The sequence below is a fragment of the Schistocerca cancellata genome, chromosome 7 (genome assembly GCF_023864275.1).
Source record: "Schistocerca cancellata isolate TAMUIC-IGC-003103 chromosome 7, iqSchCanc2.1, whole genome shotgun sequence".
Lineage (NCBI taxonomy): Eukaryota > Metazoa > Arthropoda > Insecta > Orthoptera > Acrididae > Schistocerca > Schistocerca cancellata.
Genome location: NC_064632.1, coordinates 187,985,623 through 188,002,186, shown reverse-complemented (window position 1 = coordinate 188,002,186; position 16,564 = coordinate 187,985,623).

Here is a 16,564-nt window from a genome sequence, read left to right as displayed (position 1 = left end):
CAAAAATTCACAAAATTTCGTACGTAATTAGTGGGATACTTGGGTAATGGAGTAGTGCTAGTTAACGTAAGAAAAACATGAAACTAACGAAAATTATTATTTATTTTGCAAAAATTCTGAGAAATCTCAATGCCACTTTTAGTTATGAACTGAACAAATTATTTCCGGGTTCTTTTCTGAACGTGAAGTTACCTCATAAGGATAGGATTCGCTAATGAAATTTCTATACAAAGTTTGTCATTGACTTGGCAGAGTCGCTGAGAGCCACACCTACTCAACTTGAATAATTATCCGTTAGAATGTTGCTAGGTACAGTCGAGGCTGTCGCATGTGAAATGCAGTGAAGTGTATTGTTGTGGTGGAAATATGTGGATCACAAGAGCTGTAGCGCACAATACCGTAAGCTGCAATGACTGCTGTCTGCGCCGCTCGCTGCTGACAAATAAGATAACTCTCGATCTATCTGGATTGACCTTTGCCAATCAAACTCTCCCTATGCCTTGATGAAGTCAAGGACACCTATTCGCCCCTAGTCTAACTATTGGCGTGGTACACTGGTCGGGTAACCAGTCCAGCCTGATGCCACTCAAAAATTCGCTCGCAGGCGTTTAACTATAACTCTGTCCGTTCACACTGCACAATAAGTGTGGCGGCCAACACAGTGAACAACGTTTAATCGCAATGACTCAGTATAGAGTTGTACTCCGATTTGCTCTCGACAGGGGTGCTCTCCCAGTGAAGTACTGAGGAGAGACTGGTTCCTCGCTCTTTGAGTACACGTACAAGCGCACACGCTCTCGTTATGTGTTCTCGCTCCAACAACGACAACGGAATGGCCCTCTCCACGCCAGACATGAAGGGGTATATCTTTCGGTCTCTTCCATTACTCCTTCATCTCAAGGCGTCAGGAATATCGACTGCCAATCAGCATTGCTCTTCTAAAACGGGAGAATGACGTTTCGTTTAAGGCGACCAATCCAGATATCTGTAGCATCGGCGTTTGGCGTTTGCTGTCTCCCTGTGAAAATCTCTGAAACTGCGTGCTATGTTTGTAAAGAATGCGTAGGCTGGGCGCTCCCACACAATGTGGCGGAATTTGCTTTTAAGCCGAACACGGGGTCCTTCTCCCCTTTCACTCAGGCAAACGCTGTCCGCTCCACGGGCGGTCGCCGTCCGACATAGATAGGCTGAATCATCCTCTGAAGGGACTGACCTCCCGGCGTACAGTCTGTCTCTCCTGGGCTAAAATGTCTTGTGACCGTCGTGTCTTGAATGTGTGTGTGTGTGTGTGTACGCCAGCCTCGAGTATCTCAACCCCGGTGGGCACTTGTTATTTGCGTATCGTTTACATGAATTCATACAACATTGACTTTATCTTATCGAGTTGGGGTTTGAATGAAGCGTCTTGATGTGAGGAATATGATTGTGAAGGCGGAATATGTAAGCAATGAAGGTCAGGAGACCACGACGTCTTACAATGTCAAGTATAATAAAATACACTCCTGGAAATTGAAATAAGAACACCGTGAATTCATTGTCCCAGGAAGGGGAAACTTTATTGACACATTCCTGGGGTCAGATACATCACATGATCACACTGACAGAACCACAGGCACATAGACACAGGCAACAGAGCATGCACAATGTCGGCACTAGTACAGTGTATATCCACCTTTCGCAGCAATGCAGGCTGCTATTCTCCCATGGAGACGATCGTAGAGATGCTGGATGTAGTCCTGTGGAACGGCTTGCCATGCCATTTCCACCTGGCGCCTCAATTGGACCAGCGTTCGTGCTGGACGTGCAGACCGCGTGAGACGATGCTTCATCCAGTCCCAAACATGCTCAATGGGGGACAGATCCGGAGATCTTGCTGGCCAGGGTAGTTGACTTACACCTTCTAGAGCACGTTGGGTGGCACGGGATACATGCGGACGTGCATTGTCCTGTTGGAACAGCAAGTTCCCTTGCCGGTCTAGGAATGGTAGAACGATGGGTTCGATGACGGTTTGGATGTACCGTGCACTATTCAGTGTCCCCTCGACGATCACCAGTGGTGTACGGCCAGTGTAGGAGACCGCTCCCCACACCATGATGCCGGGTGTTGGCCCTGTGTGCCTCGGTCGTATGCAGTCCTGATTGTGGCGCTCACCTGCACGGCGCCAAACACGCATACGACCATCATTGGCACCAAGGCAGAAGCGACTCTCATCGCTGAAGACGACACGTCTCCATTCGTCCCTCCATTCACGCCTGTCGCGACACCACTGGAGGCGGGCTGCACGATGTTGGGGCGTGAGCGGAAGACGGCCTAACGGTGTGCGGGACCGTAGCCCAGCTTCATGGAGACGGTTGCGAATGGTCCTCGCCGATACCCCAGGAGCAACAGTGTCCCTAATTTGCTGGGAAGTGGCGGTGCGGTCCCCTACGGCACTGCGTAGGATCCTACGGTCTTGGCGTGCATCCGTGCGTCGCTGCGGTCCGGTCCCAGGTCGACGGGCACGTGCACCTTCCGCCGACCACTGGCGACAACATCGATTACTGTGGAGACCTCACGCCCCACGTGTTGAGCAATTCGGCGGTACGTCCACCCGGCCTCCCGCATGCCCACTATACGCCCTCGCTCAAAGTCCGTCAACTGCACATACGGTTCACGTCCACGCTGTCGCGGCATGCTACCAAGTGTTAAAGACTGCGATGGAGCTCCGTATGCCACGGCAAACTGGCTGACACTGACGGCGGCGGTGCACAAATGCTGCGCAGCTAGCGCCATTCGACGGCCAACACCGCGGTTCCTGGTGTGTCCGCTGTGCCGTGCGTGTGATCATTGCTTGTACAGCCCTCTCGCGGTGTCCGGAGCAAGTATGGTGGGTCTGACACACCGGTGTCAATGTGTTCTTTTTTCCATTTCCAGGAGTGTATTTGCATTCGTATGTTCTCTTTCCAGGCTGCCTGTAACAATCGACTTATAACCGAATCGTAGACCATTGAGGGACAGAAGCAGTTCTCATGAAGTGAAACTTCTCAGGAACTTACAAAAGCCTTACAAAAAACATTTTTCCTTGATGTGATGAAGCCATAGGTGCACGAGAGCCAATTTCTTCTGTTAACTGGCTCTTGGAAGGGACATAGAAAAAAAAGTTTCTGTAAAGGGACTTTACCCCACTACCTTCAAATTACTGATCCTTACTCTCTTCTCTTTGCCAGCCACAACCTGAAAATCACGGCAGCATAAAGGAATCGCGACGAAATTGCAATTTTTTCTCAATGCTAGGCTGTCTGGAGCTCCCACTTGCGTCACTTTTACTTCTGGCCAAGCCCTGCATACACCATAAATTTGGACGAAATCACTGATGACGAGTAGGTGCCGTCCACTTGTAAGTTAGTGCCAAACGTTAGCGATGAGACGCATGTCCGGCGCTAACTTGTTTACGGTCCTAGATTTGAATCAGGCCTATTATCAAATTCCTTTGGCTGAGGAATGTAAAAATGCTACTACCTTCTGTACTCATTGAAACTTGTTCGAGTTTAACAGAGTTCCTTTTGGACTAGCTACCGGAGCGTCGGTGCTTACTCGCTTGTTGGATAATATCCTTGGTGACTTGAAGTTAGTCTGTGTCCATAATTATTTGGACGACTTGGTTATCTACAGTCGTTCGTTTTACGATCATTTGGGACATATCCGGCAAGTTCTCTTGAGGTTACAGGGAGCCGGTCTAGCTGTTAAGCCTAGTAAAATCACGCTAGCTAAGCAGGAGGTGTCTTTCTTAGGCCATATAGTGTCGGGTCAGAGTATTCGCATTGACCAAGAGCGAACGAAAGTCCTGCGGGCATTGCCTCCTCCTACTGATAAGTGGGGAATTGCTAAATTTATAGGCATGGCAAATTACTTTAGGCGTTTTGTTCCTAATTTTGCTCAACTGACGGCACCCTTAAATCAGTTACGCCGAAAGGGTGTGTGTTTTGAATGGGGACCCGCCCAGAAGGCTGCCTTTGAGCACATTAAGGCAGCGATAGCTAACCCGGCGGTTCTTGGGGTACCCGATTTTAACAAAAAGTTTATTGCGCAGACTGACACTTCTAATGCGGGGGTTTCAGCTGTTCTCCTCCAGGAGTTTGAGGAGCAGAGACAGCCATAAGCTTACACGTCTCGTCGGTTAACTGATGCCGAGTTTAAGTGCTCTGTCTACGAGTGCGAGGCCTTGGCCGTTTTATTTGCTTACAGAAGTACCGCTTCTACCTTGAACATCGGGTTATCCAATTGGAAACCGACAATCAAGCGTTGAGCTGGGTATTGGCTAGGTTCAAATGGCTCTGAGCACTATGGGACTTAACATCTGAGGTCATCAGTCCCCTAGAACTTACCGCTACTTAAACCTAACTAACCTAAGGACATCACACACAACCATGCCCGAGGCAGGATTCGAATCTGCGACCGTAGCAGCAGCGCGGTTCCGGACTGAGGCGCCTAGAACCACTCGGCCCCAATGACCGTCTCTTACATCACTTGGGCTTAAATACTATTTAAGGTTAACATCTCTGGGCTTTCTGCCTTGGAAAATTGGTTGCAGAGATTTTTTTTTTTTTTTTTCTCGAAGGCCTTCAGCCGTTTTGGAGTAAGGTTTCTTATTGGTCATAAAGCTTGGGCCTTCTGCCTATTGAAAGGTTATTGTTGTTTTAAATTGATCGGCCTTCGGCCACTTTTAAGAAACTTAATCAAGCTGTTATATTTACTTCATGGGCCGTCAGCCGTTTTAGAATTAAAGATGTTTTCTGTCGATAGTCAAGCTTAGAAGTTGCCCTGTAATGTTTCGATAACTAAATATAGTGTTATGTTCTGAGTGTAACTGACAGCCGCTCATTCTGACCCCCTTTCACAATTCCTACTACTTGTCCTGTCCTGTGTGTTTAGCAGAGCGTCTCACTTCTCATTCTCAGGCAGACTGTTTGCCGACACTAGCAGATGCTGCTTCACTTCCTCTTTCGCCGCAGATACCTCCAGTCAAATAGCATTCACAGCAAAGCTTCTCTGACATCGGTAGGAACAGTCGTTCCTGGGACGGCTCACCTTTGATTAGACGGTTTTCTCTTATATGTGAATAAAAGTATACGTGGTAGAGAATAAGAACTGGATTATGAGGTCGACGGTTCTGATAAAATTTTCTAAATAACTATAGGCGGGAAATACAGCTTTTTAAAGCTACAGCCATACAATAACAGCCAATCGGAGAAGGGAGCGCGGAAGTGCATCTTGTTTAGTGCGTTCCTGCGTAAGAAACCTACGAGGAAAGTTCAATAAGTAATGCAAAAATTTCTGTTTCTGAAAGCAGGTTGGTTTTATTCAGGGTTCCAATACTCCACATTATTCCTCACTATTCTGGCTACAAAACCCTGTCTGTCAACACAATCTCCTTCAATATGACGACTTTACAAAAACTTGCTTGGATAGCCTGTAAGCACGTATGGTACCACTCTGCTGGAGCAGAGGAGCCATTGTCTTGCCGCATCAATAATCCCCTTCCCATCATCCACGCATTGCTTCCCGTGGAGTGCATCCTTCATTAAGCCGAACAGATGGATGTAGGGTGGAAGAGGAAGTACAGTCCAACGAAATTTTGTGAACTGCTCTCGGCTGCGCTGACATGTGTGAGCCATTGCGTTGTCATGAAGAAGAGTAGTCCGGTTACATTTTTGTGCCGACGATACAGCTGTTCGTGGCACCATGAGGGAAGACATCTGACGGAATAGCCCCTTCAGTGTCCCAGAAGATTGTCGCTATGACTTTACCGGCTGAGGGTGAAGCTTGGAACGTGTTTTTCGGAGGAGAGGTGGCGTGGCACCAATCTTGGATTGCCGTTTGGTTTCCGGTTCCAAGTGATGAACCTACTCGTCGCCTGTGACGATGTTCGACAAAAGGTTTTCACGGTCAGTCTTGTAACACGCAAACAGTGTCGGATCGATAGTCTACATCTACATCCACTACCATACTCCGCAAACCACCTAATGGTGTGTGGTGGAGGGTACTTTCGGTACCACTATCTGATCCCTCTAACCCTGTTCCACTGGCGAACAGTGCGTGGGAAGAATGATTGTCGGTAAGCCTCTGTATTGGCTCTAATTTCTGGAATTTTCTCCTCGAGGTCAATACGCGAGATGTATGTAGGGGGAAGCAATATACTGCTTGAGTCCTCGGTGAAGGTATGTTCTCGAAGCTTGCCAGTGGAGTTTGTTTAGCACCTCTGTAATGCTCACTCACCATCTAAACGAACCGTTGACGAAACGCTCCGTTCTTCGTCGGATCTTCTTTATCTCCCCTATCAGTCCTACCTGATGGTGATCCTAGACAGATGAACAATACTCAAGGATCGGTCGAACAAGCGCCTTATAAGCCAGTTCTTTCGTGAATGAGTTACATTTTCTTAAGATTCTTCCGATGAATCTGAGTCTGATGCCTGCTTTTCCCACTATATGTTTTATGTGGTCATATCATTTAAGGTCACTATGGATAGTTACGCCTAGATATTTTACGGCAGACGCAATCTCCAGCTGTTTGTCATCAAGCGCCTTATAAGCCAGTTCTTTCGTCGATGAGTTACATTTTCTTAAGATTCTTCCGATGAATGTACGTCTGGTGCCTGCTTTTCCCACTGTAAGTTTGTCATCGACTTAAGGTCGCACTGGATGGTTACGTCTAGATATTTTAAGGCAGACGCAGCCTCCAGCTGTTTGTCATCATTAGTGTGGCTGTACACTAGTGGATTTCTTTTCCTGTGCTGGAGACTTGTGTGGTGAAATTAGAAGTCGGGCTTATAAAACAAACTTAAAAATCCATTCAAAAAAATGGTTCAAATGGCTCTGAGCACTATGGGACTTAACTTCCGAGGTCATCAGTCCCCTAGAACTTAGAACTACTTAAACCAAACTAACCTAAGGACATCACACACATCCCTGCCCTAGGCAGGAATCGAACCTGCGACCGAAGCGGTCGCGCGGTTCCAGACTGTAGCGCCTAGAACCGCTCGCCCACCCGGCCGGCAATCCATTCAAGCTACAGTGGAGTCGGCACAACACGACGTGGGCAGTTATAACTCCCAGTTGAACAGCGAGGTGCTCGATTATGATCCGTCAATCACCTCCAATGAGAGTGACCCACGTTTCAGCGTAGCAGGAGTCACGTGTACTATCGGACAACACGCGGAGACTAGACAGATTTGCGTGACATTGTTACGATGATGAGAGACGTCTTGCCCAACGAGTCATCGTGCTTTTTTTCACTACCAGGTCTCTGTACAAATTCTGCAAACGCCTATGAATACCTGTGAAACTGTGGGTTTTTGCCGAAAGAAACTGAGCTGTGTGCTTGGAACGCATTTTGAATGCTACTTATAGCGCCGCCACTTATCAGAAGTTCTACATCTACATCTACATCCACACTCCGCAAGCCACCTGACGGTGTGTGGCGGAGGGTACCTTGAGTACCTCTATCGGTTCTCCCTTCTATTCAAGTCACGTATTGTTCGTGGAAAGAAAGATTGTCGGTATGCATCCGTGTGAGCTCTAATCTCTCTCATTTTATTCTCATGGTCTCTTCGCGAGATATAAGTAGGAGGGAGCAATATACTGCTTGACTCTTCGGTAAAAGTATGTTCTCGAAACTTCAACAAAAGCCCGTACCGAGATACTGAGCGACTCTCCTGCAGAGTCTTCCACTGGAGTTTATCTATCATCTCCGTAACGCTTTCGCGATTACTAAATGATCCTGTAACGAAGCGCGCTGCTCTCCGTTGGATCTTCTCTATCTCTTCTATCAACCGTATCTGGTACGGATCCCACACTGCTGAGCAGTATTCAAGCAGTGGGCGAACAAGCGTACTGTAACCTACTTCCTTTGTTTTCGGATTGCATTTCCTTAGGATTCTTCCAATGAATCTCAGTGTGGCATCTGCTTTACCGACGATTAACTTTATATGATCATTCCATTTTAAATCACTCCTAATGCGTACTCCCAGATAATTTATGGAATTAGCTGCTTCCAGTTGCTGACCTGCTATTTTGTAGCTAAATGATAAGGGATCTATCTTTCTATGTATTCTCAGCACATTACACTTGTCTACATTGAGATTCAATTGCCATTCCCTGCACCATACGTCAATTCGCTGCTGATCCTCCTGCATTTCAGTACAATTTTCCATTGTTACAACCTCTCGATACACCACAGCATCATCTGCAAAAAGCCTCAGTGAACTACTGATGTCATCCACAAGGTCATTTATGTGTATTGTGAATAGCAATGGTCCTCTGACACTCCCCTGCGGCACACCTGAAATCACTCTTACTTCGAAAGACTTCTCTCCATTGAGAATGACATGCCGCGTTCTGTAATCTAGGAACTGTTCAATCCAATCACACAATTGGTCTGATAGTCCATATGCTCTCACTTTGTTCATTAAACGACTGTGGGGAACACTATCGAATGCCTTGCGGAAGTCAAGAAACACGGCATCTACCTGGGAACCCGTGTCTATGGCCCTCTGAGTCTCGTGGACGAATAGCGCGAGCTGGGTTTCACACGACCGTCTTTTTCGAAACCCATGCTGATTCCCACAGAGTAGATTTCTAGTCTCCAGAAAAGTCATTATACTCGAACATAATTCGTGTTCCAAAATTCTATCCTGCCTCGGGCATCTATGTGTGTGATGTCTTTAGGTTAGTTAGGTTTAAGTAGTTCTAAGTTCTAGGGTACTGATGACCTCAGATGTTAAGTCCCATAGTGCTCAGAGCCATTTGAACCATTTTTGAACCAAAATTCTACAACTGATCGACGTTAGAGATATAGGTCTATAGTTCTGCACATCTGTTCGACGTGCCTTTCTGAAAACGGGGATGACCTGGGCCCTTTCTTGGAACTCTATGCGCTGAAACGGGAAAATTCCACGATTTCACACAAAAAATTCCACATTTTTTTCGACCGATACTGATCGAGATGGAAGAATTGTGCTGCATTACTTATTGCACGCCTCTCGTAGCATTGCCTGCTAGGCTGTTGCACGGCAAGAGGCGCGCCGAGCTCCCGACGTTTCCGCAGCAGAGGCCTCGGCCGGTGAGTGGGGTGGGGTGGGACGGTGCGGGGTGGTCTGCAGCGGACGCGCCTGCCCTGCGGAGGTCTGCCGCAGCCGGCGCTGGCCTCGGGCAGCGGCAGCGGCCAGACGGCAAGCGGGCGCTGCCTGGCCGGGCGCTGCACCGCCGAGATATTCGGGGAGCAAGTATCGATCTCTCGACGGAAACAGCGCGAGCCGCCGAGGACGGGTCGGGATGGGCCGGCGCGGGGCGCGTGGGCGGCCGAGCCGTGCCGCGACCGCCAGCTCCAGCTCCAGCGCGCACTCTGGAGACCCACTGCTCCCGGGCGCGCAGCGACCGCGGCGCTGCTGCCCTGCACGGTGCTTGCTTATCAGATCCCGCACCGCTTTGTTCTAATGCGCTAAAACGGGAGAAGAATTTAAAGCCTGGCACAGCCTAAAGGCGGCTCAATTAGCGATACTGTTTTAAACAGTACTGCGCCCCTCCGCAAAAACTTGCAGCCGGACAGCTGCTTAACTGTTTCTACATCTACATAAGTACTCCGCAGACTATAGTATGGTGCATGGTACAGGGTGTTTTCAGAAAGCTACTCTCTATATGATTTCTTACTATGCTATCCCCTTTTCTGTGACCAGTTTTCAACTATATTTAATTTCATGTGTTATTCTGTGATGAGATCGACAGGAAGTGCAAAATGGCTAAGCAGGGATGGCTAGAGTACAAGTGTAAGGATGTACGGGCTTATCTCACTAGGGGTAAGATAGATACTGCCTACAGGAAAGTTAAAGAGACATTTGGAGAAAAGAGAACCACTTCTATGAATATCAAGAGCTCAGATGGAAACGCAGTTCTAAGCAAAGAAGGGAAAGTAGAAAGGTAGAAGGAGTATATAAAGGGTCTATGCAAGGGCGATGTACTTGATGACAATATTATGGAAATGGAAGAGAATGTAGATGAAGATGAAATGGGAGATACGATACTGCGTGAAGAGTTTGGCAGAACACTGAAAGACCTGAGTCGAAAGAAGACCCCGGGAGTAGACAACACTCCACTAGAACTACTGACAGCCTTGGGAGAGCCAGTCCTGACAAAACTCTACCATCCGGTGAGCAAGATGTATGAGACAGGCGAAATACCCTCAGACTTCAATAACAATATAATAATTATAATCCCAAACAAAGCAGGTGTTGCCAGACGTGAAAATTACCGAACTATCAGTGTAATATGTCAAAGCTGCAAAATACTAGCACGAATTCTTTACAGACGGATGGAAAAACTAGTAGAAGCCGACCTCGAGGAAGATCAGTTTGGATTTCGTAGAAATACTGGAACACGTGAGGCAATACTGACCTTACGACTTATCTTAGAAGAAAGATTAAGGAAAGGTAAACCTACGTTTCTAGCATTTGTAGACTTACAGAAAGCTTTTGACAGTGTTGACTGGAATACTCTCTTTCAAATTCTAAAGGTGACAGGGGTAAAATACAGGGAGCGAAAGGCTATTTACAATTTGTACAGAAACCAGATGGCAGTTATAAGAGTCGAGGGGCACGAAAGGGAAGCAGTGGTTGGGAAGGGAGTGAGACAGGTTTGTAGCCTCTCCCCGATGTTATTCAATCTGTATATTGAGCAAGCAGTAAAGGAAACAAAAGAACAGTTAGGAGTAGGTATTAAAATCCATGGAGAAGAAATAAAAACTTTGAGGTTCATTACATTGTAATTCTGTCAGAGACAGCAAAGGACTTGGAAGAGCAGTTGAACGGAATGGACAGTGTCTTGAAAGGAGGGTATAAGATGAACATCAACAAAAGCAAAACGAGGATAATGGAATGTAGTCGAATTAAGTCGGGTGATGCTGAGGGAATTAGATTAGGAAATGAGACACTTAAAGTAGTAAAGGTGTTTTGCTATTTGGGGAGCAAAATAACTGAAGATGGTCGAAGTAGAGAGGACATAAAATGTAGACTGGCAATGGCAAGCAAAGCGTTTCTAAAGAAGAGAAATTTGTTAACATCGAGTATTGATTTAAGTGTCAGGAAGTCATTTCTGAAAGTATTTGTATGGAGTGTAGCCATGTATGGATGTGAAACATGGACGATAAATAGTTTGGACAAGAAGAGAATAGAAGCTTTCGAAATGTGGTGCTACAGAAGAATGCTGAAGATTAGAAGGGTAGAGCACATAACTAATGAGGAGGTATTCAGTAGAATTGGGGAGAAGAGGAGTTTGTGGCACAACTTGTCAAGAAGAAGGGACCGGTTGGTAGGACATATTCTGAGGCGTCATGGGATCACCATTTAGTAATGGACGGCAGCGTGGAGGGTAAAAATCGTAGAGGGAGACCAAGAGGAATACACTAAGCAGATTCAGAAGGATGTAGGTTGCAGTAAGCACTGGGAGATGAAGAAGCTTGCAAAGGATAGAGTAGTATGGAGAGCAGCTTCAAACCAGTCTCAGGACTGAAGACCTCAACAACAAACGACATAAACACTGCGCAGACTATAATATGGTGTGTGGTTGCAGTGTATTTCCTGCCACTACTGATCGTTTCCTTTTCTGGCAAAAGCTACTCTCTATATGATTTCTTACTATGCTGTCCCCTTTTCTGTCACTAGTTTCCAACTATATTCAATTTCATGTATTATTCTGGGTATGAATAACATATTACAGACATACTGATCAGAGGGCCATGTGTAGATTGTAATATTTAAAGAAATACTTCACAGCCAAGATCGCATATGAATATTTATTTTTAACCGTACTTTTCAACAGTACATTGCCGCCTTCTTCAGAGTTCATGTTTTTCGAAGTTATAACAATTATTTTGACAATTTGAAAGTTTTCAAGCCCGTAAAAAAATATCTGGCATATTTTTGAAAAACGTGGAATCCGAAGATGACACCAAAGTACTCTTGAAACCGGTCAGCAGTTGAAAGTAACATTCAAATGCGATCTTAGCTCTAAAGTATTTTTACAAATATTCCAAACTAAGAATTCTGTTGAAATTGTGAACACATTTAGCTTTACGTAATGATTGGCTGCGTGACGGCATGCAACAATATATATCATACCATGTAGTATTGTAACAGTGTGGCCGGCCGGGGTGGCTGAGCGGTTCTAGGCGCTACAGTCTGGAACCGCGCGACTACTACGGTCGCAGGTTCGAATCCTGCCTCCGGCATGAATGTGTGTGATGTCATTAGGTTAGTTAGGTTTAAGTAGTTCTAAGTTCTAGGGGACTGATGACCTCAGAAGTTCAGTCCCATTGTGCTCAGAGCCATTTGAACCATTTTTTGTAACAGTGTGTTGTGCTCTCTAGAAGACTTGTTCTTTGTAATTTGTTTATACTAAGAGGGAGAGAACTGTAGTGAAATGTTGATAATAACGTCTGAGGTTTTGCGAAGATGCTGAATGCAACTGTTTCAATACATTATTTGTAAATTTTTAATTGACAGAATTAAGTCCGATTATGAACGGGATTAGAACTGAGATTGTGATTAAAAAATGTTAGGATTTTTACGAGGGATTTTAAGAATAAGGGGTATTAAGTTCCGTGTGCGTGTCCATCGTTTTTCGTTAAATTGTCTAAATCTGATTGCATCTTTAAAGACTTACTTCTACGCAAGTTGTCGGGGTGTGTGAAGGGTGACGGGTTAAAAAGCGTCCGCAGCAGGGGCGTTGCATCTGTGTAGTTCATTTATTTACGTAATTTCTTTTCATAAGTGTCCGGCTCGATATCTGAGTGGTCAGCTTTACGGATTGCTGTCCTACGGGCCCGGGTTCGACACCCGGCTGGGTTGGGGATTTTCTCCGCTCAGGGACTGGGTGTTGTGCTGTCTTCGTCATCATTTCATCCCTATCCGGCGCGCAGGTCGCCCAATGTGGCGTCGAATAAAATGAGACCTGCACCATGGCGGCCGGACCTGTCCCGCAAGGGGCCTCCCGGCCAATGACGTCAAACGCTCATTTCCATTTTCACTTCATAAGTGCAACTAATTAATAACCCGTTCATTCCCCACACAGAGCGCCGCAATGCCACATTTGCTTACTTCGTGCTACTTATAATAAAGGCGCAGAACCGAAGAATGAATACTTGCATTAACGTACTACGGTTAGCGAATTTTCGGCTCTAGTGAAGCATATCATCGCTGAACATACGAAGTATCATTCAACGGCTGTTCCAAGTGCTTTGTTGTCTCCCTGAAGTTAAATTTTTAGTCTACATTTTGCTTTGGTTTCCTTTATTGCTTATTCAATGTACAGAGTGAATAGCATTGGCGACAGGCTACAACTCTGTCTCACGCCCTATTCAGCTACTGCTTCCCTGCCTCTACGAGTTATAAATAGCCGTCCGCTCCCTGTATTTTACCCCTGCTGCCTTTAGAATTTGAAAGAGTGTGCTCCTGTCGATACTGTCAAAAACTTACTCTTAGTCCACAACTCCTGTAAAAATAGGGTTGCCTTTCTTTAACCTATATTGTAAGAGAAGTTGTAGTGCTAGAATTGCCTCACGTGTTCCTGCATTTCTCCGGAAACCAAGCTGATCTCCCCCGAAGTTGGTTTACTACCAGTTTTTACATTCTTTTTCTGTAAACAGTTCGTGCTAGTATTTTGCAACCATGACTTATTAAACTGATAGTTCCGTAATATTCAGACCTCTCAGTAACTGCTTTCTTTGGAATTGGAATTACTATATGTTTCTTGAAACGTAAAGATATTTCACCTATCTCATACGTCTTGCACACCATATGGAAGAGTTCCGTCATGGCTTTCTCTCCTGTCACTAGCCGTCTGGTCCCAGAGTCTTGTTTGGACTTAGATCATTCGCTGCTCTATCCAATGTTTCTCGCAGTACCATACCTCCCTTTCCAATTTCATCTACGACCTCTTCCAGCTCTACAATATTGCCTTTATGTTCATCTCTCTCGTATAGGGTTAAGAACAGTGAGCTAGAGGGACAGTCGACGTGCGATGAAGTGCCTGAGTTCAACCTTATCGTAGGGTCGTAAGAAAGACGCAATGTCCACAGCGTACTCACCATGAAACTGTAGAAGATATGGCAGCACTTGGCTACCGAGAAATTGTAGTAACACGGAAAGGTACACCGTAGTATGAATGATTAAGTGACAAACCATAGGAAGGAAATACATAAGACGAGAAAAAATGGTTCAAATGGCTCTGAGCACTATGGGACTCAACTGCTGTGGTCATAAGTCCCCTAGAACTTAGAACTACTTAAACCTAACGACATCACACACATCCATGCCCGAGGCAGGATTCAAACCTGCGACCGTAGCGGTCGTGCGGTTCCAGACTGTAGCGCCTTTAACCGCTCGGCCACTCCGGCCGGCAAGACGAGAAATAAACTATGCGACTAATCTGAGAGTATCTTACAGAATACAGTGATAATTTTTCATCCACACGCGCGTTGGTAATTAAACTCCTTATCCGATCACCCTAAATATCTTAAGGTAAATTCTGGGCTGTTAACTTTGTTAAAGACACAGTCAATTTGTATTTTCATCATTCCTCAGTGCAACTTGGTGATACGTGTATAATGATTTCGTCGAAGACTGGAGAGTGCAGCACAGCTTTCCATCCTTTCTGCCTTTGTCATCGGTAGTGGATGTGTAAGGAAACGGTCAAAGCTCAGCTGTCAGCGACCGAGAGTAGACGCCGTCAGGCTGTGATGGCACGTCGTCTCGGCGAGCAGAAAGACCTGTACAACAGCGAGATTCCAAAGCACTGGCGAAACAATGACTAGAGCAGTACTGCAAACTCAGAGCACACTAAGCTATGATGGAAAACTTCCGGTGAAGTAGTGGTGCACCCCACTATTGCTGGAATCTAGTTCAAAATTTGGAATAATGTTACAGAAATTTCTGATACAACAACGTGACAATTACATGAATTCATTTTCACATGTCTCAAAATTATAAAAAGTTACGCCAGTGAACTAAAATCTATAGTAACATAAAAAAGCACTCCGTCAGCAGGCCACAAGTGGCCCATCGGGACCATCCGACCGCCGTGTCATCCTAAGTTGACGATGCGGATAGGAGGGGCGTGTGGTCAGCACACCGCTCTCCCGGTCGTTACGATGGTTTTCTTTGACCGGAGCCGCTACTTATCGGTCGAGTAGCCGCTCAATTGGCATCACGAGGCTGAGTGCACCCAGAAAAATGGCAACAGCGGATGGCGGCTTGATGGTCACTCACCCAAGTGCTCGCCACTCCCGACAGCGCTTAACTTCGGTGATCTCATGGGAACCGGTGTATTATCCACTGTGGCAAGGCCGTTGCCGATACTAACATAGGACAGAAATAAAATTTAATATCAGGAAGATACGTATGATAAAACGTTTCCTGACACCGCTATGAAAAGTCCAATTGACATCTAAATGTCACGAGAGGCGGACCTAGAAGTGTATAAGAAAGTGAAGTCCAATATCAGAAGAGACGCAGTAATAGCAGACTGGGTCGCTTAGGGGAGTCCATTGACTTCTAACGTGGACTATAATAGTGCACATAGTTGTACTGGAAATTGCATGAGTAACAAACCCATCAGGGACGTTTCAATCCTTTAAGACCTCCTGAAGTCGAGTGCCGGAATCAAGAACGAACAATCATAGCTAAACAACACCAGGCACGACCTCGTGTTCAAAATGGTTCAAATGGCTCTGAGCACTATGGGACTTAACTTCTGAGGTCATCAGTCTCCTAGAACTTAGAACTACTTAAGCCTAACGTCACACACATCCATGTCCGAGGCAGGATTCGAACCTGCGACCGTAGTGGTCGCGCGGTTCCAGACTGTAGCGCCTAGAACCGCTCGGCCACCACGGCCGACCGACCTCGTGTACTGACGGACATGTACTGATGCACATTGAGGAAGGTGACTCCAAAAATCGCGTGAATTTAGCGGAAAGAATCCCTCGTGAGTTCCAAACTGCCACCCGCAGTCCAGAAAGCCCAATGACTGTGCGTAGGAAGATCTAAGTAATGGTCAACCAGCCCCTCATGGGGCACACATTTCTGTAGTCAGTGCTATGTGACGTTTGAGATGGATTTCTGGAAATACCTGATAAATCACGCTATACCCTGCGGCAATCCCATGGAATGGTTTGTGTTTGGCGTATAACTGGAGAACGTTACCTTTCAAAATATGTAGTGACAGTATTTAAGTACGGAGGAGATGGTATTACAGTAAAGGGCTGTTTCTTATCGTTAGGGCGGTGTCTCCTTGTTGTGCTTAATGAAATGCTAAATGAGGAAGTATATGAACACATTATAGAGCATTTTGTCTATGAACAGTCCGGAGACGCATGGCAGTGGATCCTGTGATAAATCAGTATCTGTCAAGCAATGATTTGTGGACAACAACATACCTGAAATGGACTTGGCCTGCCCAGAGTTCCGACCTGAAGCCAATGGAGCACCTTTTGGATGTGTTAGAATCCTCATTTCGTTCCGTGTAGCTATGATCA